This window comes from Cornus florida, unplaced genomic scaffold (genome assembly GCF_030987335.1).
Source record: "Cornus florida cultivar Cherokee Brave unplaced genomic scaffold, ASM3098733v1 CherokeeBrave_3.0.0_Hap2_Chr04, whole genome shotgun sequence".
Taxonomy (NCBI): Eukaryota; Viridiplantae; Streptophyta; class Magnoliopsida; order Cornales; family Cornaceae; genus Cornus; species Cornus florida.
The window spans coordinates 58,122,658-58,147,220 of record NW_026775574.1 but is presented as its reverse complement, the minus strand read 5'-3'; the positions used below and the strand labels follow the sequence as shown (position 1 = coordinate 58,147,220).

Sequence of the window (24,563 nt, the reverse complement as noted above, 5' to 3'; positions counted from 1 at the left end):
TTGAAACCTTGGCCGGATCCATCGCTATCTCCTTATTTGACACTACATGACCCAGAAACTTCACTTACCGCTACCAAAATTCACACTTCTCGAATTTGGCATATAATTAGTATTCACGAAGCATCTGCAACACTGTATGAAGATGTCTAGCATGATCGTCCTCTGTCTTAAAATAGACCAAAATATCATCAATGAACATGATGATAAACTGATCTAAGTAAGCCCTAAAGACTCTATTCATTAGATCTATGAAGACTACTGGTGCATTAGTCAATTCGAAAGGCATGACACGAAACTCATAAGAACCATATCTAGTGAAAAACGCTGTCTTAGGAACATCTTGCTACCAAACCCGAAGTTGATGATATTCAGAACACAGATCAATTTTAGAGAAGTATGTAGCTTCCTTCAATTGATCGAAAAGATCATCGATCCTGGGCAAATGATACTTGTTACGAATAGTAACCTTGTTCAACTCCTTGTAATCTATACACATGCAAAGTGAACCATCCTTCTTCTTTATAAACAAAACTGGCACTCCCTAAGGTGAAGTACTCTTACGAATAAAACCCTGACTGAGCAATTGCTGAATCTGATTTCTCAATTCACGCATCTCCACTGGTGCCATCCAATATGGTGCCCTAGTAATAGGTGTAGTGCCTGAAGCTAAATCAATAATAAAGTCTATCTCTCGATTAGGTGGCAACCCTAGAATCTCTTGAAAAATATCTAAAAATTCCTGTACAACTGGTATGCTATCCAGTGACATAGTAATCTCCTTTTCGGTCTCCTCCTCCATATAAAACAAATAACTGCTAGAAACCCCGTTAGAACGTGGCATAACAACGACATACATATCCTGACCAAGTATAGTGAAAATAATAGACTTATCATAACAATTAACTTAGGTATAGTAATGAGATAACCAATCCATCCCAAGTATCACATTATAAGTTTGCATGTCCAGGACCAATAGATTGGTTAGAAATCGAAGTCTACCAATATCTAGTGTCATAGGCCCATCACTCTAATGTAAAATAGCTATATCGCCCATAGGTGTAGAAATACCATGAGGTCTATCGCACACTTGCGTCGTCATTCCAGATAATGCAACAAAAGTACTAGACACAAATGAATGCGTAGCACCCGTGTCAAATAAAATATGACCAGATCTACCATGAATAGGAAACATACCCTCAGCAGCCTGAGGCACCTGAACATCCTGTGGCATAGGGTTATATACCCTGCCATAATGTAACTACTGCAGTGCCTGTCCCTAAGGCTATGGTGGTGCTAGTAAAGCCAGATACGTCTGTCCCTGAATTCGTAGAATCTGTGGAGCGGATAAAGGTAATAGTGCCCTCTATCCCTGCTGTACATGTTGTCCCTATCTCTGTCCTGCTTTAGGAAACTATCTGGAAGTATGACAAACTCTCCACAAGTGTAGCAATTACCCTTAAAGGTGCTAAATTGTTTCCTCTACAATCCAACATATATAATTGATTCCCACAAGTTTCTTCTATAAACTCATTGGCAATCGTCCCGTCCCACACAACATACCTTTAAGCAAAATTTGTTTGCTTGTCCAAATACAAATCACTCCACTGTGATTTTCCTTCATTAACGCAACATACACATTCCAATATAGTTTAATAAAACTATTTATGTATAAATCACAAAAATGCTATCATAAAACACAATAGAGATAGCCAAAACCACTGGTTCACTTCATTAAGAACTTCATTAAATCGTAAACCTCCAAAAGAATAATAGTCATTTATTCCTTATAATACTACAAGTGTACGTGATTAAATCCATACTACACTTTTACTAACACCTCCACTACTACTAGTAATTTTTTTAAAAAAATTACTCTTAAAAGAGCATTCATCCTTGAACTTTGATACCATCTATTTTGGATGTTCCAATATCTCATCCATCATGATCTTCTTCGGGGTCCTCCTCTCCACTTGGCTCAACTTTAAGCAGTACCGAAGTTGTGTTAGGTCCACAATATGGTGGCCAATCTCACATACTAGAAATCTTCTTTGGCTTATACTCCGAAGCAACACCAATTGGATACAATTCCTTGGTTTCCAATTCTGCCTTCATAGGGGAATCGTCAGAGTAATCTTTTTCTTCTTTGGGTCCTTCTTTACTTTCATCGTGGACCACAATCTTTTCCGAGTGCCAAACATTCTGAAATTACAGAATAATCTTGACATCAGTACGTTCAAATCGAATCATAAAGGAATACAACGAATCCTAAACTTAAGCTCTACACAAGAGAATACGTTACGCGGAAGTCTTAAAATGATAGATCCCTAGAGACACTTGAACCTGGAGTGCTCTGATACCAACTGTGATACCCCTCAATTCTAGAGCCACGGGTGATCGAGTCCGAGCACAGATCCGAGGGATACCAAACAATTAAGTATGTAAATGAACACACTATATAAAAGAAATAATAAGAAATAAATAATACCGCTAAAAAGAAACTAAATATTAAATCCTCAAACTTAATAATTAATCCTCCAAATGAATTTTCCAAAACCTTTAATTATCATACAACTTAGGAATACATTTAGTGGACCCCTAATGATATTCCAACTGAATCAACTGAAAATAACTATAATCTGAAACTAAAACATAATGAGAGTCCTACGTAGAACCGGAAGAATGATGTGGACTATCTCTGCTCAGCATGAATAAATTTTATGTCTGAAACTAATGAGCACCTGAAAAATAATAATAGTGGGTCAGGCCTACGAACAAGTTCTTTCTACGACAACACAAACAGAGACCGAATAAACTATATAACTATAGCTAACCCATGCAATAGCTAAGTAATCCGTATATATATATATATATATATATATATATATATATATATATATATATATACACACACTAAAGGAACCTCACTAGATTATAAGGTTGTCTCGACCTGAATAGTAGGCAATATGCAAAACGCACATATAGTGGGTATGAGTACCTAGACCTACCAGGGAAACAACTACATTATATCTAACTACATATCCCTAGAAATATACGCACCTTAACCATGATCCTAAGACTCAATCTCATATCATGGCATATGTCTATATATATATATATCTAATCTAAATTAATCCACTATGTATCATCCAACTGGTTCAGTTGACCTGACACAAATATAAGTAAGACTTAACATTTTAGTTAATCCATTCCCTTATAAAATAGGTAGGACTTAACTAATAAGTTAATCCATCCCTAGAGTGCCACCATCCCATACTGGTGCACTAAATCTACATAATCCAACAGTTGATGTAACAATTTCAGAAGTACATCAAATAATCCAGAGTTAAACATAATAATATTATATCATGCTATCACAAAATAGGAACAATTTATAATTTATTTAAGCTTCCTACATCACATATCCTACACATACTAAATCTTAAATAAATTAATACTTTACTATACAATCACTTAAGCATTCTCCATATACCATTCATGTTATACATTTAATCTTAATTGTTAGAACAAATTAAAAGATTAAATCCATTCGTTTGTTTAAAACATTCAAATAGCAAACATCATTATGATCGAGTCTATTTAAATTTATTTAAACCCAAACCTATGTCCCTATTCGATGTTCAGGTATCTTCAATTCCAAATAAAAGTCACACTATGCTATTTGCGAAACTTCTCCAAGTAATGCTCGAGCTTTTGTCCTAAATACTTGAGCACCCTTTCCAAGGCTCGAGCACCCTACTTCAGGCTCGAGCTTTTTATCCCAGTTGCTCGAGTTTTACATCAAATTGATCGAGCTTTACAACCAATTGCTCGAGCTTTTCCTTACAAGGCTTTAGCTTTTCCCTCAAGGCTCGAGCAATGTCATAGCGATCCGAACACTGTTACGCGAATCAACCCAGAATTTCTGTGACGGCCCAAGTTTTGTAAACCCAGTGCGTTAGTGATGACCAAAAGATGACCCGATAACGGATCCGAAATGCGGAAGCGAAAGGTGAAACAATGATCTCTAGAGATAGAATGCGTCTCTAAGACACCAATGTGACCCTCAATGAGGTCATGGAACCCAAAGGAAAACAAATGCGGATGTGTCGTTTCAAAAACAGACAAAAAGGAACCTAGGGGCAAAATGGTCATTTTACCAAAAAAAAATGGATTCAAGTGCGATCGAGCACACCACTGGGAAGACAATGAAAAACTAATCATGATGGACTCAAGAATTTCATTATTCGAATTCTGGACGAAGGATAAACGACAAAACAAAGAAAAACGAGTAATAAAGTTAAAAGTGTAAAATGGTAATTATCTAGAAATATCTGGGTGCAACCGAGTACACCATTGGATAGACAATGAAAAATTAATCAATTTTTTAAAAAAAATTCACTTGATTTGGAGTCCGGATGAGGGAGAAAGGTCAAAAATAAAATCGACGCCGCGGCGGCCCGACGAAGGCCGTGACAGCTACAGTGCCGTCAACCCACTACTACTGCAATTGAGAGTAAAAACGGGCATCTAAACGGACTTTTCTGGAAAAACTTAAAGAAGAAACCCCCCCTAAAATCAAGTTTCCTACCCTATTTGCGGACAGAAATTAAAAAAAAAAAAAAAAAATACATTCCAAAATGCCCAAAATACCCCCAAGAAAAATCAGGTCAAGAGGAAAAAAATAATCCGAACTACTGCCCAAGTTTTGGAAATAGGGCTTCGGGAGGTTTTTAAATTGCCTAAATTGAAAATGCAATCTTAAAATACACCCACAAGACCTCCTGAAGTTTCAGATCGGTCGTGACGATTTTCAAAAAAAAGTCGATGAATAGGTACAACTACATTTGTACTAAAAATTTGCAAAACCTGGCAGAAAGGATTTTTCGGAAAATAATTGATTTTTGAGGGCCAAGATGATGTTTTCTGGAAAAACACAAATAAGAAACCCCCCTCAAAATTGAGTTTTATATGTGACTAGTGAAGAAAAATGAAAAAAAAGCATTATGAAATGCCCAAAATGCCCCTAAAACAGAATAGGGTAAAACTCCCTAAAAATGCTACTTAGAGTTTTTATTTCATCAAGGAAGGTATTGTTTCCCAAAGTGAGTATACAAGTGCATGCAATATGATAAAATAGATGCACCAACATGGCCTAAAGCCTCTTTACATCCCTTTAACAAGTTTTAGCATACAAAGCCTCCATTTCTCATAAAGAAGCTACAATGGCAATACTTGAGTTTTAAAGAGAACATGCTTGTAGTCTTTCATGTTAATGGCTCTTGGCCTCATCTCATACATGTTAAATACATTGTAAAGAGTGTACTTACGTACACATTACATTAATGGAATCAAATATACACATTTTAACATATAAAGCTATAATGGCATTTTAAGCCAATCTTCACAAAATGGAAATCTTCAAGTCCACAAGTCATCCAAGCATAATGGGAGTCTCAACTTTAATTCTTGTACCTGAAATATGCCCCAATATCGTAGGGGTGAGTAACATAAAGCTACTCGTAGGAAATGAGCATGTATCGACCTAGCATTTTACAATTATATCACCTTATGGTGAAACATGTTAAAGGGGCTCATGCCACCTAACGTCTATTTCAAGTGAGACTCGGGGAGCATCCTAAGCTACCCATGCAAGTTAAAGCGAACAACGGCATCCAAGTATACATGCTCAAGTACACTAAACCATATTAAATTATGATACATGATATACAAGCATACATTTCCAAGTATGCTAACCATGTTAAGACAAGTCACACAATGTCTAAGCATATTACCCAAGTATACATTTTATATGAAAATCTCATAAATCAAGTATACGAACATAAGTATATTCAGCTCAACAAAATGCACATTAAATAAGTATACATGTCACAAGTATACTAAATGAAAGTCAAACTCACGGGGCAAGTATACAAGTTCAAGTATACTAAATATTATTCAATTGTCCCAAACAAGCATCAATTCTCAAGCTACAAGTAATCCATGATTAACAACTTGAAATTAAATGCAAAAACAACAAATAGTGGAAAGACTATGACATGCAGTCGTTAGACCAAGCAAGTATTTTCGGATAATTACGACCCGCAAGGTACTACCTAGTGTGCACTTATGACTTAGAAGACACTTGTCTCCGTACTAGAGCCAAACCCTAGCCATCACATAATATATGTCCTGACAAGCTTTCCAAAACCAATAAGTTCAAAACTTATACAAAATCAAATGGAAGTTACCACATTGCATGCACAAGTAAGGTTGATTCCACACAAACCATGTCCTAGAATTCAAGTCTAAATAGCATATGACATGTCAAGTCCTTAATATGCAATTTATACACAAAGTAAGAATATTTTACAACAATTGAGTCACATTACCATCCTAAGCCACAAGTACTAAATAAGCTTCAATTTAGTAACTAGTTTCCAAGGTAAACAATTGTAATATTCTAGATAAGTTATATACCTACACAAGATACATTTAAACAAGCTTTACTAATCAATGATATTCTATATCATGTTAAGTCTAAATACCATTTTAAGAGGCCACAAGTACTAAATATACTTCAAATTAGTAGCATGCTCATAAGGTAATTAGAATACTACATTTTAAGAGATTATCAACCTAATCATGGAAAGTCTCTAGATTTTAAATCTATCCCAAACAACCTCAAATTAATCTATGTTAAACAATATAGCATGCTCAATACATATATCAAATCAAAAGAGCAAAATAAGCAAGACATCATCATGTAGATTTTAATTAATTCAATTTTAATTAAATCTCTAGATTTCAAAAGTTGTTCAAATGATCCTAAATTAATATATAACAAGTACCAAATCATGGTCATACCATATCTCTAATCTAAAATGGAATATAAGTAAAATACAATTTACTAGAATTTAAATCAAATTAAATTCATTAAATCTCTAGATTTGAAAACTCATCTAAATCATCCCAAGTCAATATATATCAAAGATCAACTCATGGCCATGCCATTTAACAAGTTTAAAATAAGTTACATGCAAGCTATAATAAATCATAATTTCTCAAATTAGCAGAAGACATGCATACAACTCATATAAGCATTAATAGCATGTAAGAAACAAAATATAACCCTAAAACATCCCCTACCTCATAAGAGGATTGTTCCTCTTGAATCCAAGGCAAATCAACACAAAATGGCAAACTCTTCAAGGGTTATGAAGAGGAAGATGAGAGGAAACTTTTGTCTCCCAAGGTTAATGATCTAAGGTGAGTGGAAGACCCTCAAAAATCAAGGTCAAGGCTTAAGGCTTCAAGCTCCATCCATAGAGGCTAGGGTTTTGGTGAGAAAGGAAATGAAAACAATGAATGAAGTGTGAGTAAAGGAAATAGAAATCCTCTACTCACTATGTGATCTTACACTATGGTCAACACACACATCTATGGTCAATTGCACAAAAACCCTCCTTTAAAACCATAATCCTAAAGTGGTCCAAAGATATTTGGAAGACTAAATTGTGACCCTACACTTGTCACCAATCCATGGCTCCTTCCTAGGCTTTATCCCACACCTACACTTGTCAACCATCTAAGCCAACAAGTGCACCAATCCTAGGCCAACAACTGGGTGAATCCTCACCCTTCAAATGTCATCATCCAATGCATCAAAATGTTTCCACACAAATGTCAACAAGTGGACTAATGAGAGTGTGACACTTGTCACACTTTTCAAAAATTGCAAAAAGGTCCTTTTTGAAAATATCTTCCAAATTTAATTGCAAAATGGTCCCCAAGATGAAAAATAATTACTTTATTTAATTACACTAAAACCCCATAAGTTAAGAAGAATTACACAAAAGTATGCATTAATGCTCCTTTATGAAGGAAGTAAGCAATCAACATGCTTTTCTAGAAAAGTAAAAATACCACTATCATGGAAATCAAATATCATGAATGCATGCAAAACCGGAATCAAATCCGAGCGCAAAAAGTGAGGTTGTGAAAGGAAAAAGGATAAACGAGAAAAAGACAAAATGTGAATAGTGTTCGGAAAAATAAAATATGGAAATGACACAAACCCCAAAGGAAGTTGTCAATCCAAGGAAAAGAGTCTCAGAAATCATTCCAAAGCACTCGAGATGACATCAAGTGATGAAAAACCGAACCCAAAAAGGAAAAGACAACGGGAAAAAAAAAAATATCCGTTAGAAAAAGAAAAGGAAGAAAAATGACCGGGTCATTACAACCTTCCCACCTTAAAGGGATTTCATTCCCGAAATCCAGCCCCACCAAAACAAAAAGGCAAAACCAGGATAACTACGGAGTACATCTCTGAGTATCCCTCACAACATGCTACGAAAGCAATCACAAAACTAAAGACAACGTACAACCCCATGTCATTCGCACCCACGTGCTTACAACAGGACAACCTAGAAAATTGATTTCCATTTGATTGAAATGATTTATAACCTTGGGAACCTTGGCTTTACAATGGAGGTGGAACATATTTCCCTTGAAAACCATATTAGGGAGGGTTTCAGGCTTCCCCTTGGCTTTTCCAAAAGAAATTTGGATGGTTCCTCTAACTTGAATTGTAATGAGTGCCATAGGGATTACTCCCTTGGTTGACAAATGTAGCATTAACTTGTTTTTAATGCTCATTTTGCACATGTCCTTGGGGACAATTGGAAGTAGAGTGTAGGACACTTGAATAAGTCTTACATGATTCATTAGATGCATGATGATGAACATGATTAAGGGAGGAAGACACTTGATTTGCTGAATTGTGGTTGACCAAAAATTGATCAAACCTTTGAGATAAAGATTTCATCTCCGCGGCTATGTCATTGGAGTTGTCAACTTGATATAAGCCAACATTCTTCCGTCCACCTAGGTTTCTACCATTTTTAGAAGATAAGGATCTATGCATTGAATTCTTACTCATGCTTTTATACAATTACCACACATCATTTTCATGCTTGTCAAGATAAGAACCACCAATGGATGCTTCAACCATACCCTTATGATTATCCGGTAAACTTTTAAAGAAATATTAGACTAATTTCCACTTAGGTATGTCATGATGAGGGCACTTTCTAAGCAAATCATTAAACCTTTCCCATGCCTCATGAAACATTTTCCCATCCCCTTGAGAAAATTCACGAATGGAAGTTCTCGTGGCATTGGTCTTAGAAACCGGGTAGTACTTTTTCAAGAACTCTTGTTGCATTTCTGCCCAAGAAGTTATCAAAGAAGGCTTAAGATTGTTGAACCAATATTTTGCCTTGTCCTTAAGGGTTAAAGGAAAGAGTTTAAGCCTTAAAACTTCTTCTGGCATGTCCGTGTATCTCACCGTGGAACACACTTTAAGAAACTCATCCAAATACTTGTAAGGTTCTTCACTTGGAAGTCCATGATAGTTAAGAAGCATTTGAATAGTTTGTCGTTTAATTTCATAGTGATGTGCTCTAAATTGGGGCAATTGAATGCATGTGGGTGCATTGTATTCATTAGGCACATAATGGTCTCTTACAGCAAGTGGAGGATTTACAACCGGTGGTGCTACATAAGCACCTTGATTGCCTTGAAAAATGGGAGGTTGTGGAGCATAAATTGGTCGAGGCATTCCCAAAGGAACTTGGCCTTGTTGTTGTGGTGGTGGAATGAATGGTTTAGGCATGCACATTGGTACTTGATTATTATCATGATGCACATTAGGGTGGAGGATGCCTTATTGATCTACGTGACCAATGTCCTCCATATGGTCGTCATGTTGCTCTTCCATTGATGAAATGGAGTGATGAGAACTACCTCTTCCTTTAGGATTACAAATAACCGATTCAAGATGCAAATTAGGAAGGACAAGAGTAGGATTTCATGACCTACAACCACGCATACACTAGCAAAGTAAATAACAAGAAGCAAGCAAGTAGCAATAACTTCGCCCCCACAACAAATTAATCAACAAATCTCCATACACGATGATCCCATACTCCCATGCTTGAACAATATGCAAAGAAAATTAAATTGCCTCCACGTGGGCTCATGATTTATCTAAGAATTTAAAAACATGCCTCCACTCGGGCCGATGATTTAACTAGAGATTGAGTTAGAAAGATCTCACAAAGGGTCCTTAAGTAACTTCAATTCATTTTCAATTTTCAAGCCTTGCTATGCTTTGTAATTTTTAGATTTTAGCCAAATAAGAACAAACATAATAAATAACTAAAAATAAAGTAAAGTAAAGACATGATCAAAAGAGTACTAATTCCTAATTGTTTCTAAAACATGACATTGCCAACTCGATCCCCGGCAACGGCGCCAAAATTTGACGAGGCTGCTTGTATACGCCAAAATAATGTAGTGAATGTGTGGTTCAAGAAAAGCCTTTTTGGTCAAGTTTAAATTTATAAAAACCACTACTACCACTACTACTAACATAGCAAGAGTGAGTCGGGATCGTCCCAAGGGATTAGAGGCAATGTGATAAGGAAACAAAGTTGGATTAGTAGGTCCGGTGATCAAAAGTGGATTGTTTGGTTGATTAAACTACAATGCAATTGAAATTTAAGCAAACAAAATACAATGATTTATAAGATGGGAAAAAGATAGAGATGAGAGGACTTGGGGTGCTAGAGCTCACCACTAAGCTTGACTTCACTAGACACTAGCAATTGTATATTAATGGGGAAATTGAATTGTAACTTATGTGTGTATATGTGTGTGTGACATTAATTGAAACTAGGCATGGATGGCAAATAAGTATAGATTGTCAAACCAATTCAAATGGAAAGCACAACCTATCAACTGAGGCCAAAATCCATTTAATGAAACCATAATTTATGCACACACAACTATCTAGAGGCATACACCCTTTGTATTCATAAGTATGGAACACCAAGAAACAATAATAGATTGTCCACCTATCTATGAATCTAAAGCAACTACATTACATCTACATTAAAGACATGGAAATTAAACTAAGCAAGCTAAAGGTGTGGCACAATCCATCAAGAAACAAGTGTGAACCATCAAATAAATTACAAGAGTGTTCAATTAGGCACTATGTTTTGATCATCACTAGATTAACTTCATCTATACACATAGACATGCATAAACTCTATTAAATCTAGAGGAAAGTACATGAATCATCCATTCTAGCATACATAGATATATGATTAGAAATAGATAATTAATTGAAAGCATTAATCCATACACATCAAGTAGAAACCACAAGATATATATATATATATATATATATAAATCTAAGATTAAAACATTTATTACAAACAAATCCCCAAGAATATACAAAATACTAAGTCTAGGAAGCAAACTTAAGGGCTACTCTAGCCCCAAATAGATGTCTAGCCACTCATTGAAGTAGTCATCCAACCCTCAAGGGCTATCTCCATGGTAGGCATGACCTCATTCTTAATGAAAACCCTAGAAGAATGGAAGAACTCCCAACTATGGTGTTTGTCTCTCTATGCTCTAGTCTCCTCTCTTTTCTTCACCTCCAAGTATGTCTCTCAATATATAAATGTCAATTTATCAATATGTTAATCTTATGCTCTTCAAATGGCCCTAAATCCTTATATAGGTAGCTCAAGTGTCACACCCAATGGTCTGGACTCGTGCACTAGGGCCCCTTCAATGATTGCACCTTGGACCATCTTTTAATGAGCTGGACTCTGTTTTATTTTGCATTAGAGAGGGTTCGATCGATCGAACCTTGATGAGATCGATCGAACTTAGGTGAGATCGATCCAATGTTGACGAGATCGATCCATCCTTGGTGGCGCTTTTTTGAATAAAGACAAATCTCTGAGATATTTTGGGATATTTTGGGAAAGAGACAAAAGTGGTAGGTGGGATAGTAGGTGTGGATAAGATCAAATATTTTCGATCGATCTGAAAAAGGTTGGATCGATCAAACATGGTAAAATCTTTTGGATAAGGACAATTGCTTGGATCTATCTTGAAGTGTCCAGATCGATCTTGTTCTGATCGATTGAAGGAATGTTGAGATCGATCGAATATGCTGATTTTCCACACTTTACTTCATTTTGCTTTCACTTTGCTCCTTTCTTCCATTCAGCTTGAGATAACTTCTTTTAAGCTCTTATTTGGCTAAATTAACTTATTTTTGGGATAAGCACCTGAAAATGACAATAACATGAAATTAGTTTAAAACGGGAAAGTAAGATAGATAAAGGTCCTAGAATACCTAAACTTAAGGGGTTTAAATGCGCACTTTTCAGTGCTCATCAAAAGGGATAATGAAAATTTCATTTGGCCATATGAAAGTGAAGTTGAACATTTTCAATTAAACCCCAAATTCTCTGGACAAGCATGAGGATGTTTATATTGTTGAATAATTTTGTGCAAATGAATTTGACAAAAATAAGTCTTTGCTTGAAGTTAAAACTTCAATTGTTTTGGCTTCTAAAATGCTTTCAAAAGATGTTGTTTTAAAACCAAGTGTTGAAAGGGCATTTGAACAAAATCCAACAAATTCCTTAGGGAATAGTTTGTTGGGTGGGGTTCAAAAATCCATTCACCCCATTAAGGAGGGGATGCATATTAAGATTTTTGATCAGGGCTAAAAGAGCCCAACTTCTTACTAAAGATGTTAAACACTAGTGCTTCGTAGGATTTTTCAACCCTATTCCTTCCTCATTTCTATTTTATTTTCCTTTCTTTCGTCATCTAGATACAATCTAGGATATATATGTTGTTTAAGACTTTTATAGGGAATGCATGCACTTTCATCTCCAAATTAGGCATTTAGTGCATGTTCGATCGATCATTAGAGATATTTGATCGATCGAAAATTATCTCAGCTTACTTTCATTTCTCTATCCCATCGTTCGAACTTTCTCTACTTATTTCAGCTATCTGTCTACCGTTCAAACTTTATGTCAGATCAATCCAAGTACTCTTCGATCGATCTAGTTGACCTTCTGATCGATCTCAACTCCATACTAAGAAAATTTTTGAAGCTTTGAAAATTTCATCTCTCTGTGTATTGTTTGAAGCTGTTTGCAGATTTTCGGTCCTTGGATCGATCGGGATCAGATCGATCAATTTGTGATTGATCTGCATTCTTCCCTTTGACTTTGACTTTTCAAAATTCAAAATAAAAAAAAAATCCAAAAAGATTTTAAATTTTCAAAATTAAAAAATTTCAAAAAATATTTTGTCGTGTTGTAGGTTCGATCAATCTGAGCGCCTTTTTGATCGATCCAGGTTCGATCGATCTGATACACCAAGTGATCAATCATGCATGTCAGATTCAATTTTTTAAAAAAAGACTCAAGGGTCATTTGGATCATTCATTTCATCGATCCAAAGCCCTTCTCTCTCTCCCAAGGCTCTCCAATCATCTTCCCTACCTCCAGCGGCCTTCATTTCCCCATCTCCAATCTCCTCTTTTCTCTCCATTCTCTGTCATCTTCTCTCCTTTGTCTTTGGGTAAGTTTTTCATTTTCCTTCCATTTTTGTTTTGATTCTATGATGATCTTGCTTTATATGCTTACATTTAATGCTTCAATGATGATTTTATTTCCATTTTTGGGTTTACAAACATGTATATATGTGTATATATATGTATATATATATATATATATATATATATATATATATATATATTTCAAATTCTTAGATTCAATGTTTCAATGATGATTTTATTTCTACCATAGAGGTTGGTTGGAAAGAAAGACTTGGCTAGAGATTAGAGAGAGAAAATACACAATTTGGGGAAAGTTCTTCCACTCATCTAGGGTTCTACCAAGAACACAAGAGGAAGATGATGATTTCTACCATGAAGATAGCCCCTGAGGGTTAGATGACAACATCAATGAATGGCTAAACCATTCTCTTGGGGCTAGAGATAGCCCTAAGCATGCCTCCTAGACTTTGATGTTTTGTAATTAATGGGGTTTTGTGTTGTAATTCTTGTCTTGACATCTTTTATATATATATATATATATATATATATATATATATATATATATATATATATATCTTGTTTCTACAATGATTTATGTAGTTTAATACTTCCAACTGATCATTTAATTCTATCCATATGTCTATGTATGCTAGAATGAATGCTCATGTGTTTATCTTTAGATTTTGTGATATTGATGCATCTCTTTGTGTGATACCCCCAGAATTTCGGATGCGGGTTAGACAGGCCCACATCCAAATACCTGAGGATATCAAAACAAATGACAATAATTGAACACAGAATAATACAAATATGATAAACAGGAATAATTAAAATGGCTGAAAGAGAACTATATCGATAATCCAATAACGAAATCCTTAGAATAAATTCTTATAAACAAATCCTTCTGATACAAATAATCCTTTAACTTGTACAACTTGGGAATCCATACACTATGGACCCCTGGAAAAATAAAACTAAACAAAATAATCAACAATCTACAACTAGATACAGAAATTACAAAGAAACTCCTATGTAGACAATCCGGAAGAATGATGTAGACGATCCCTGCTCAGTATGAACAATCCCTACTCTTGACGAATAACTGAAAAATGAAGGTGGGTTAGGCCCACATGCTAGTTCTACTCTGCTACAGTCTAAGCAGAGACCCGATACGCAGATACATCTTAGATAACTCAACAATATCTATATAGTCTGTATATATATATATATATATATATATATATCCACATTACAGGACTCTCACTGGACTACAGGCCAGTTTCAACCTGACTAGTAGGCATCATGCAAAATGCACCTGGAGTAGGCATGAGTACCTAGAACTAGCAGGGTACACCTCAAACCATCATAGCCAGCTATGCATCCCAATGCATATACGCTCCCTAACCGTCGATCCTGAGACTCAAGCTCATAATGAGGTACCATAAATACATATATAAATTCCAACCAAAACCAATGAAGTGTTGCTCAACTGTTCATTGCCAAGACACGACATTTAATTAGGATTTAAATGTTATAATTAAATCCATTTCCTAAATCCAGAATAGGTAGGAGTTAGTGTTTTGATCTAATCCAAACCTAATATGCCACCGTCCCATATCGGTGCACATAATCCACAAAATCCATATAATTGATAGAACAGGTAAAGCAGTTCAACAATTAAAATCCAAAATAAGTAAGAATTAGCATTATGATCTAATCAATACTTAATATGCCACCATCCCATACCCGTGCATATAATCCACAATCAATCCAATAATTGATAAACCAGATAAAACAGTTCATCAATTTAAAATTTAAAACAACATCCATGTAATTGATAGAACAAAATTGAATAGTTCATCAATTAAAGTCCATAACACATTCATGTAATTGATATAACAGAATTTAATAGTTCATTAATTAAAAATCCAACATAAGCATAAATAAAGTCTGATAAGTATATAACCCTATTATGCATCCAAAAATAAGGTTTAAAAATCATGTTCCATCCATTTAAATTGCTAAAATAAGACTAAGTAATTAAATCTTTTATATCCATTATCAACATACAAGTTTACTGTTGAAATTCATGTTGTTCCATTCTTTAGTATATTATTATAAATCATGCTTTTGAGTATTTTTATATGTCTATTACAATTATTTAAATTGTTCACAGCATCTTAAACAACTTAGAAATACTCCCAACGGCCAAACAAAACCTAAAAATTCAATTTCAGAATGTTCCAATGCGAGAGCAAGCTCCCATACATCGAGAGCCAGCTCTGCTCTCTTGGGAGCCTTCTCACCACAAGTGGGAGCCAGCTCTGTAGTGTTGAGAGTTGGCTCCCTCTATGTGGGAACTGGCTCTGTCCATGAGGGAGCTGGCTCCCTCCTTTAGGGAGCCGGCTTTCTCTCTCTTGAGAGCCGTCTAACCAATTTCGTCATCTTCTTCGCCTCCGGCGATGTGCAGGACCCTCTATAATTCTTTTATTAAGGTTCCTAGATGCCCAACTACTTCCCAACTCAGCTAGAACAAAATCATATAAATCTAGTAGGCATAGTTAACAAGAATTACAACCTAATATGCAACGATTTATACAAGAAAATCAGTTTCAATTTATCAACACATAATATAATTTAAGGTCTGAATTTACATGCATACAAGAACAATTTTAAAGTCTGATTAACCCTGGAGACTATTTAGGCATGCACATAACACAAGTCTAGGGGAGAGAGTAAGAATAAAACTTGCCTTTGAGATTTCGGATTAAAATCTTATCATGTTCCTAGGTTTTTCGGCGACTCTAGTTGTCGTCGAAGCCCCCTGTTGTACTGTTCTAGCCTACACACAGCCTCCCCTTCTTGCTCCTTGGTCTGGTCTTGGATTTTTGCTAAAACCCTAGTCCTGTTCTCTCTCTGTTTATCTCTCTCTCCTTGCCTCTCTAATAGATACGTGAATAGGGTTTTCTAAACCCTACGGCAGACATATAACATATATATATATATAAGCTTAGAAAACCTAATTCTAATATATGTTGGCACCCTAATCCAACGTGATAGCATATATAAATATATAAACCATTTAATTATATAATATATAACATCTTATTGAATATCACAATTAATGAAACTATTAATTTTAATTAATAATTAACATGATTCTTAAATGTAATGACCCGGTCATTTTCCTCCCTTTCCTTTTTCTTCAAATTTTACGGATGAATTTTTTCTGTTTAATTTTCCTTTCTAAGCTCTGTTTCTCGCCACTTAGTGTCATCTCGAGTGCTTGGAAATGGTTTCTGAGACTCTTTCGTGTGGATTGACAATTTCCTTTGAGGACCGAGTCATTTACGCATTTTCATTTTTCTGACACTATGTATTATTTCATCATTTTCCCTATTCTGTCTTATCTCCGTTTGCCAGTTTTTGGCACAACCTCACTTTTCATGCTCAGAGTTGGTTTTTGAATTCACATGCCTTCATCTTGAGTGGTTTTCATGAAATACGTATATTTACTTTTGCAAGAAAGTACTCTGGTTGCTCCCGGTGTCCATAAGGGCATGATGCACAATTCTTCAGAATCTTTTTCTTTTCTTGGGGTGTTTTTTATAAATATCTTTTAAAGATATTTTATTTTAGGGGTATCTAATAAAATATCTTTTGGAAGATATTTTCATTCTGGGGCAGTTTTGCAGTTAACCCTTTTTGTAAGGGCCATTGTGCAATTAACGATAGTTATTACAAAATACCTTGTTTTGGGCTTGGATCCTCATACGGGATTTTTTTTCACATTTCGTGAGTCGTGGACTCTTAGAATTTCCTTCTGGTCGTTTTTCTCCAGTTTTAGGGTTTTTGGCCCTAGTTGCCGCCGAACTTGTTTGGGGCATATCTCTCTGCTCGGGATTCAGTTTTTGACGCCATTTCTTCTGTTATTCATATTTTCTCATTTTAAATCTTTTTCATTCATAGAGTTTCACCATTTGAGCGTGTCTGCTCAAATTTCACTTTTCCAGACCCGTTGGGGCCCTTTCGGGGCACTTTTTGAGTTTTTCTATAAATAGGGGACTTAAGAACAAAAAATCAGATTTCACTCTCTCACTCCCCTCTCTTGCCCGGCCCTCCATGGTAGCCATGGCTGCCGCCCTTCTTTCTTCTTTTCCAGCCACTTCCCTCGAGTGAAACATTGTAGTGCCTTAGCGTTTTATGTTCGTCTTGGCGAGGCCTTCGATTCCACCGATTAGAATCTCGTTTTAGCTATTTTTTGAGTTCGGGTTTGAAGTCAAGTTGTGATTTTGATGGGGCTTCCTTGGGGGTTATGTTCATCATGTTGTCCCCGACAAAACCTCCCGGTATAGTCGGATTCGGAGCAGTTTTCATTTGGTGACTTTTGAGATTTTCATCTCAAACCGAGATAGGGTTGTTATAATTTAATTTCTTGTTATATTGCATGCTTGTGATGCTTATACAACTTATTTACATGTCTTTGTATCAAATCTAGAAACTTTAATTAATTATTTCTTTGTGCAAGATTTAATTTTCCCGGTTGCTCATAGCTTGGTTTGAACATGTGGCATGATATTAAATTACCCCTTGATATGGTCATTGACATATATTAAATTTAGAGCATTTGGACAAGTAACGATGATTTTATTTAATATTTATCTTGAATAAATATTTAATTCATGTGGCCTTAACTAACTTGAAATCAATATGTGTTAGCATATTATATTAGGCCCTAGCATGCTCCTCAACATAGGTGAAATTAAGAGTAATCGGAGACGTTTTGTAAACTAATAATATTTAATTAATTTGATTAATTAATTTATTCCGAGTGCACTATTCACTCCATTGGATTTTTGGCTTCATTTTATTGATGTGCATACCATATAGTTTCATATATATTAAATCGGGAATATTTGATTAGGTTTTGAAACCTTTCATTTAATATTTTTCTAGTACTGAAGTTTAATACTCATGGCCGTATCTTGCATGGAATGTACTTGTATCGCGTTCTTAAATAAAGTTTTAGCATGTTGTATAACACATATTAATTTGAGATCATTTGGATGAATTTTAAAATCTAGAAATTTTAGTTAAATGATTTAATGAGCATGATTAAGTCCTTAACTTAGTATTCATGATTTTCTTAACAAGTTCTTTCACATGTATCAATTTGAGAATAATCGAATAAGTTTTGAAACTTGTATTTAATTATTTTCTTTGTATGGAATCTAATTCACATAGTTGTATCTTGTATGAGTTGAACTTGTATTTCATGGACTCATATCTTTTTTTCATGGACTCATATCTTTTTATCAAGCATCATGACCTCTTGTATCTTGGTTTCATTAAGGTACTTAATGAACATGCACAATTGTCTTGGAATAGTTTAATTATACATGTGTTGTTTAATAAGTAATTGAATCATGTATCTTATACTTGTGGTATATTTACTTCAATGGATTTCTTGTGCTATCTTGGTTCTAATCTATATAGATGCACACTGTGATTTCTTGACATTTCACATGCCATGATATTTGATGAACTTAGGGTATGACTTGTGTGTTCCAAAATCTTGGTTGTGCATGAAACGTGGTTAATGCATTTCTTGTATTTTGATATAATCTTGACTTGCACAACTTGTTGATTTTGGGACTTGCAATATCGATCAAGAATTGACATGGCTAGGACTTGGTTCTAGTACGGGGATTATCCCTCTACAACTATAGTGCACACTAGGGGAAGGTACCCAGGGGTTAGTAGCCCTAAAGTGATCTCAAGAGTACGGTTTTAATCCGGGTAATATCCGAGTTTCCACATTATTTGATTTCACTCTTTAAATTTCAAGTTGCTATTCCTTGAAGATTTAAACTTGTTGTGTATGTGAAATGCTTCAATCTTGTTTCATTGCATAGATTTTATGCTTTATTCGTTATTTCGCTCCTTAAATTTCAAGTGTTGCATTCATTGAAGATTTAAGACTCTTTTCGTGTTATATGGAGTATTCTATCCTTGTTAATTGCATAGATATTATGCCTTGTCATTGATTTCTTGTATTACTTCTATCGTGTTAATTGGAATGCACCAATCTTGTTAATTGCATAGATATTATGCCTTGTTCTTGATTTCATGTATTACTCCCAATCATGTTAATTGCATTTGATAATGTGATCCTTGTATTCTAGTATCCTTCTTATCGTGTTCTTGGATTATTCCAACTTCGACTTGTTTCATATATGTATATATATCATGATTCTTGTTGCTTATACTCTATGGTAGCTTAGGATGATCCTTGAGTCTCACTTAGACATAGACGTTAGGTGGCATGATCCCTTTTGAATTGTATCATGTTAGTCTAAAAATCTGAAAGAAATCGAGTCGATGTATGCTTATTCTCTACTAGTAAACTTATTTACTCACCCCAAAGTTACTGGAGGTTTTGATCAGGTATGAAGACTTGGTTCGTGATTTTCGTCATTGCTTAGATGATTGTAGACTTGAAGATCTTTAATTCTTGTGAAGGTTAGCTGGAAACGCCACCTATAGTCTTATATGTCAAAATGTGTATATTTGATTCCATTTATGCAATGTGTGCATAAGTACACTCTTTACAATATATTTGACATGTATGAGTTAAGGCCATAGGCCAATGGCATCTTATTTGTATTCTATGCACCTTTGCTTCCAAGGTTTATCATGAAAATATTGAAAAATGATAAGTTATTGTTTCGCCATGGTTATATCGGGTGTGGGAATTCCATTCTTTTTCTTTCATAGGGTCTCTATGATCATGTATAAGGTGTGGCCAAGGGCCAAACACCATTTCATTCTAGGTTTTGCATTTTGGTTTCGTTTATTACATTTTAAGACATTTTTAGCCGTTGAGAGGTCATATTTTGCATTGGGATTATTTTAAGGCCGAAGACTATTGGGACGCGTCGAAAATGCCATTTTACACTTGCGTGTATGTTCACATGCTCAATATCCCTTAAAAATAATTAGTTTTTGACCTTTGAATGTGGGTGGAATCAACCCCATAGGTCCCATTACAAATCTCACATGTTTTATAGAGTTTTTAGCTGTTTTCGAGGAGTTTCAGTCGACCGAAACTCCAATTCAGTCGACCGATGGCTCAATTCGGTCTACCGAACCAACAAAACTCAAAAACAAGATTTCAGCAAAGTTTCTGTGAGTTTTGGTCGACCGAAATAGCCCTCATACACCTGCCTCTTCAGTTTTGTTTCAGCACTACTATTCCGACTTCATACAGTCATATCTCCTTCATTTCTAGCTCAAATGGGGTGATTCTTGAGCCTAAATTTATGAATTTTAAGTCAGATTTCCAATGGTACTAATTACATTCTCAAATTCAAATCACAGTAGGAGTTATTCCTGTTTTAGTGAAGTAGTGTCGGGATTTGGTTCGAACTGGGAAAAGGCGTTTCGTGGGATTCTTGTCCAAAGTTCTTAGAACCTCTTGGAATATTGTGAAATGATTAGTTTAGGTTGTATAGACCTTATTTGACTTGTTTGGAGTCAAATTACCCTTCTCATTTGTAAATTGACCATTTTACCCTTGATTAACGGGTTTTGCCCGTTTTTCTTCATCCTGTCGTTTCTTCTTCGACCGGAGTCCGAATCGTGCGATTCTTGAGTCCATCTTGTTTAGTTTTTCATTGTCTTTCCAATGGTGTGGTCAGTGGCACCTGAATCCATACTTTCAGAAATGACTACCTTGCCCCTGAGGACTTAATTGTTATTTTTCTGATCTTTTGCCTTCACACTTTGTTCCTTTGGGTTTCGTGACCTCATTGAAGGTCATCTTAGGGTCTTAGAGGTATGTTGTGCCTTAGGAGACCATTGTTTTGTTTCTTGCTCCACATCTGGATTTGTTATCGGGTCAATCTTCGGTTCATCACTAACACATCGGGTTGAATCAAAACCCAAGTCGTTACATTAAATACATATATACTCATATATATATGTACCACCATCTATGGGAAAAATATCCGTACCCATTACTCACCCTATCCAAGTAATCTATGTAACCCAAGTGAGTGGTCCATTACTATATCCAAATCCATCCGTTTAAAACATAAAAATAAAATAAAAATAAAATACATTTAAATCATTCGCAAATCAAATAATAATAAATTCAAATCAATTGAAACACACACAAGCAATTAATCAAAAATCAATTAACAATCAAGTCAACTAAACATAAGCATGAAACCATATAAACACATATCCACGTAAGCACCCAAAATACAATAATTAAATTCTAATTATATCCTTTTAAAATTAGGGATATTACATTCTTCTCCCCTAACAAAAGGAATTACGTCCTCGGAATTCACGAAACTCTGAATTATTGTCTTTTAAAATTTATTTTCGTTCTCGTGTGGGTATAGCCTCTTTGTATAGCCTCCACCAAATTCCAACACACCCAACAAAATACAAGGTTCCTATATTAGGAAACACCATAAATGTACAACTCCTAGGTTGTATCTAACAACGACTCAATCTTACCCAAAATTTAGTGAAGGGTAACGATCCCTATTCCTCTAAGTTCTATAGACTATACGCACAAAATTCCTATGCATCCAGCGCTAACTAGTTGGTAACGCTAAGCTGTAGGCTACTACCTTAATTAATACACACAATCCGTGAAAAGTCAATTTAATATGTAAAAACTGACCTTCCCCCAAAAAAACACATTGTTTCCTATATGGAATATATCCCAATCAACCGTTTCCTGATAAAAAAAACTCTACTGTACGAGTTCAACTATTTACAACATCCTACTGTCGCCTCCAAACCGTGCGCAATCCATTACAAAGGAGAGTATTTCTCTCCGATGCATCCTTTAATGAAATCAAGGTCTTATTGTACAACCCTCGCTGCCATTTCAAACCTGTAGGTAAGAGGTCTGCACTATATAATATACCAAACCTCAAACATTGTCAGACCACCCTCTTAGTGCTAACAATATGATAGACAAAAATTGGAAAAGTGAAGTAAACACGTCCAATTAACCATGAAAACCTAGGGTATATATCCCAAGCATATCCTCCATGATCAAATTTACGTGCTCAATCAAATCCTCCGTCTAGAGATACGAAGCAAAACTGCTGCTCCAAAATCCTTTTAAAGCTCCTTCTAAATAGCAATTTTCATCCATTATAATGGACATCCACATGCTATAACACTACTATCAGTGTGATAGAACTGATATGAAGCTCTAAAGTGAACAATACTCAAACAATGTCACTAAGAGAACCTAATCCAATCCAGCATTTTTGAACCTATATAGAATTTAAAATTCCAATTCAACATTGATAATTCCTACCGACCTACCGACCATCCATTCTTCATTAGTCCTACTCCCATTTTGATATTGGAAGTGGCAAAAATCTTCAATAATATCCAGTTATCAATTTTTTTTTTTTTTTTTTTTCAATTTTCTAACAAGTTTTTCACTTAGAGATAGTTATGTACATGTCCCTATTCGTACCGGTTCACTAAAACTAACATTAGATGTCTCAATGTAATGCATAACCATCTAAGTGCACCGTAAGAAATTTACAAATTTTACATCTCAGTCACTCCAACGTCATTCACAGAATCGATGAATCCTCCTCCAATACCTTAAGCTCTATCTGAGTAAGGTAACACCGCCTCCAGGTTAGCTCCAACATTCTAAGTTGACCTCTTCAATTACCTGGTTAATAGCAAGTGTTAGCATTACACATGCCATACATTCAACCGATTTCTCTACAACTACCCGAAGGTTTAATTACCATATCAGTTGTTATGAATATCCAATTCCATATTTACTTCCACAAAACGAAACTTAATGGAAAGTGTGAATCACCACTTCTACCCATCTAAGCCGTCTCGTGATTCGTTCTATGCATATGAACTGATATCTTAACAGTTCAAAATAGACAAAATGAAACTGATTTAATTTATCAGTCAACCAACATCCCAACCAGAAACCTGACCCCTGTGTAAAATCAGCAATCTCTTAACTAAATCTGTGAAAAATGCTTTGTCATTTCCACTTCAGTATAGAAAGTGACTACAAGGATCTAGCGATCTCTGATGATCCATCTTGATTATCTAATAGATATTAAACTTTGAGGCAAAATCATTGTGTCCCTCCTACCTATCCTCCAAACATCTGCTTCATTCCATGAAGCATCATGTTTCCACCAGGATAAATAAAGAACTAAGAGTTGTGAACCTTAGTCCTTACATCCTACTTCCAATTTGTCTACAGAAAGTATCATTAGTCCGGTACCACCAGCTTCTATTTGCACCCATTGTTTAATTTGGAGCATCGTCAAAAGCTAACTCTGCAACTGAATCCCTACATACTGATCCGTGAAAAACTTACCGATATGGAAAGTCAATCGGTAATTCCATTCATCAAAAGTCAACTAACTACATCTTTTCCACATACACCGTGCATCTCTTCTTTATTTAAGTGTTCGGTCTCACCTTTATGTCTTTGACACATCCTACTTCTCTAACACAAGTAAGTGTCAATCTGATGTCTTATCTAACGTCAAATGAATATGGAACTTTTTCATCCTCCAAACAAGTCATCAATTTCCTAGTAATAACTAATTGTCGTGAAACATGACCTTAAAAAAAATTCCATATTTTACAGTATAGAGACTTTGGTTCCTCTTCCAAGTGCAACACCGGTAACTCCTCCAAATGACACACTAGTGAATAGTGTCTTGGTTTAAAAAAAAAATTAGACTGATGAATAGTTAGTCTGTCTACTATCCTCAGTCAGTGTCATTCCAATAAGTACCTAAATCAGTACTAAATCCTCTTTCAGACTTGGTGACAACTTCTGGAATTCCCAAGAAGATGTTCAGCAAAGTCAACACCTTTGATAAATCATCGTGACATTAAAGTATATCAAACTAATCGTACCAGATTATTTAACTTGTAGTGATGGTTTAACTATCCCATCTCACATAATATACCATAATGATGCATGTCCAGGTCAAATAGATTGACCACATGCTCACAAATCTAGCGTAAATAGCGTTATTGCTCTAAAACAGTTGACTCATCACACACTTATATCCCCAGCTAA

General features: G+C 35.3%; 1 protein-coding gene and 1 pseudogene across 1 annotated transcript in view; one reads left to right on the top strand and one right to left on the bottom strand.

Moving 5' to 3' along the window:
* Positions 1–24,563, bottom strand: part of LOC132305012 (uncharacterized) — a 56,311-nt gene that overhangs the window by 1,964 nt on the left and 29,784 nt on the right. The gene's annotated exons all lie outside the window — the stretch shown is intronic.
* Positions 9,072–9,169, top strand: LOC132305849 (small nucleolar RNA R71; annotated as a pseudogene).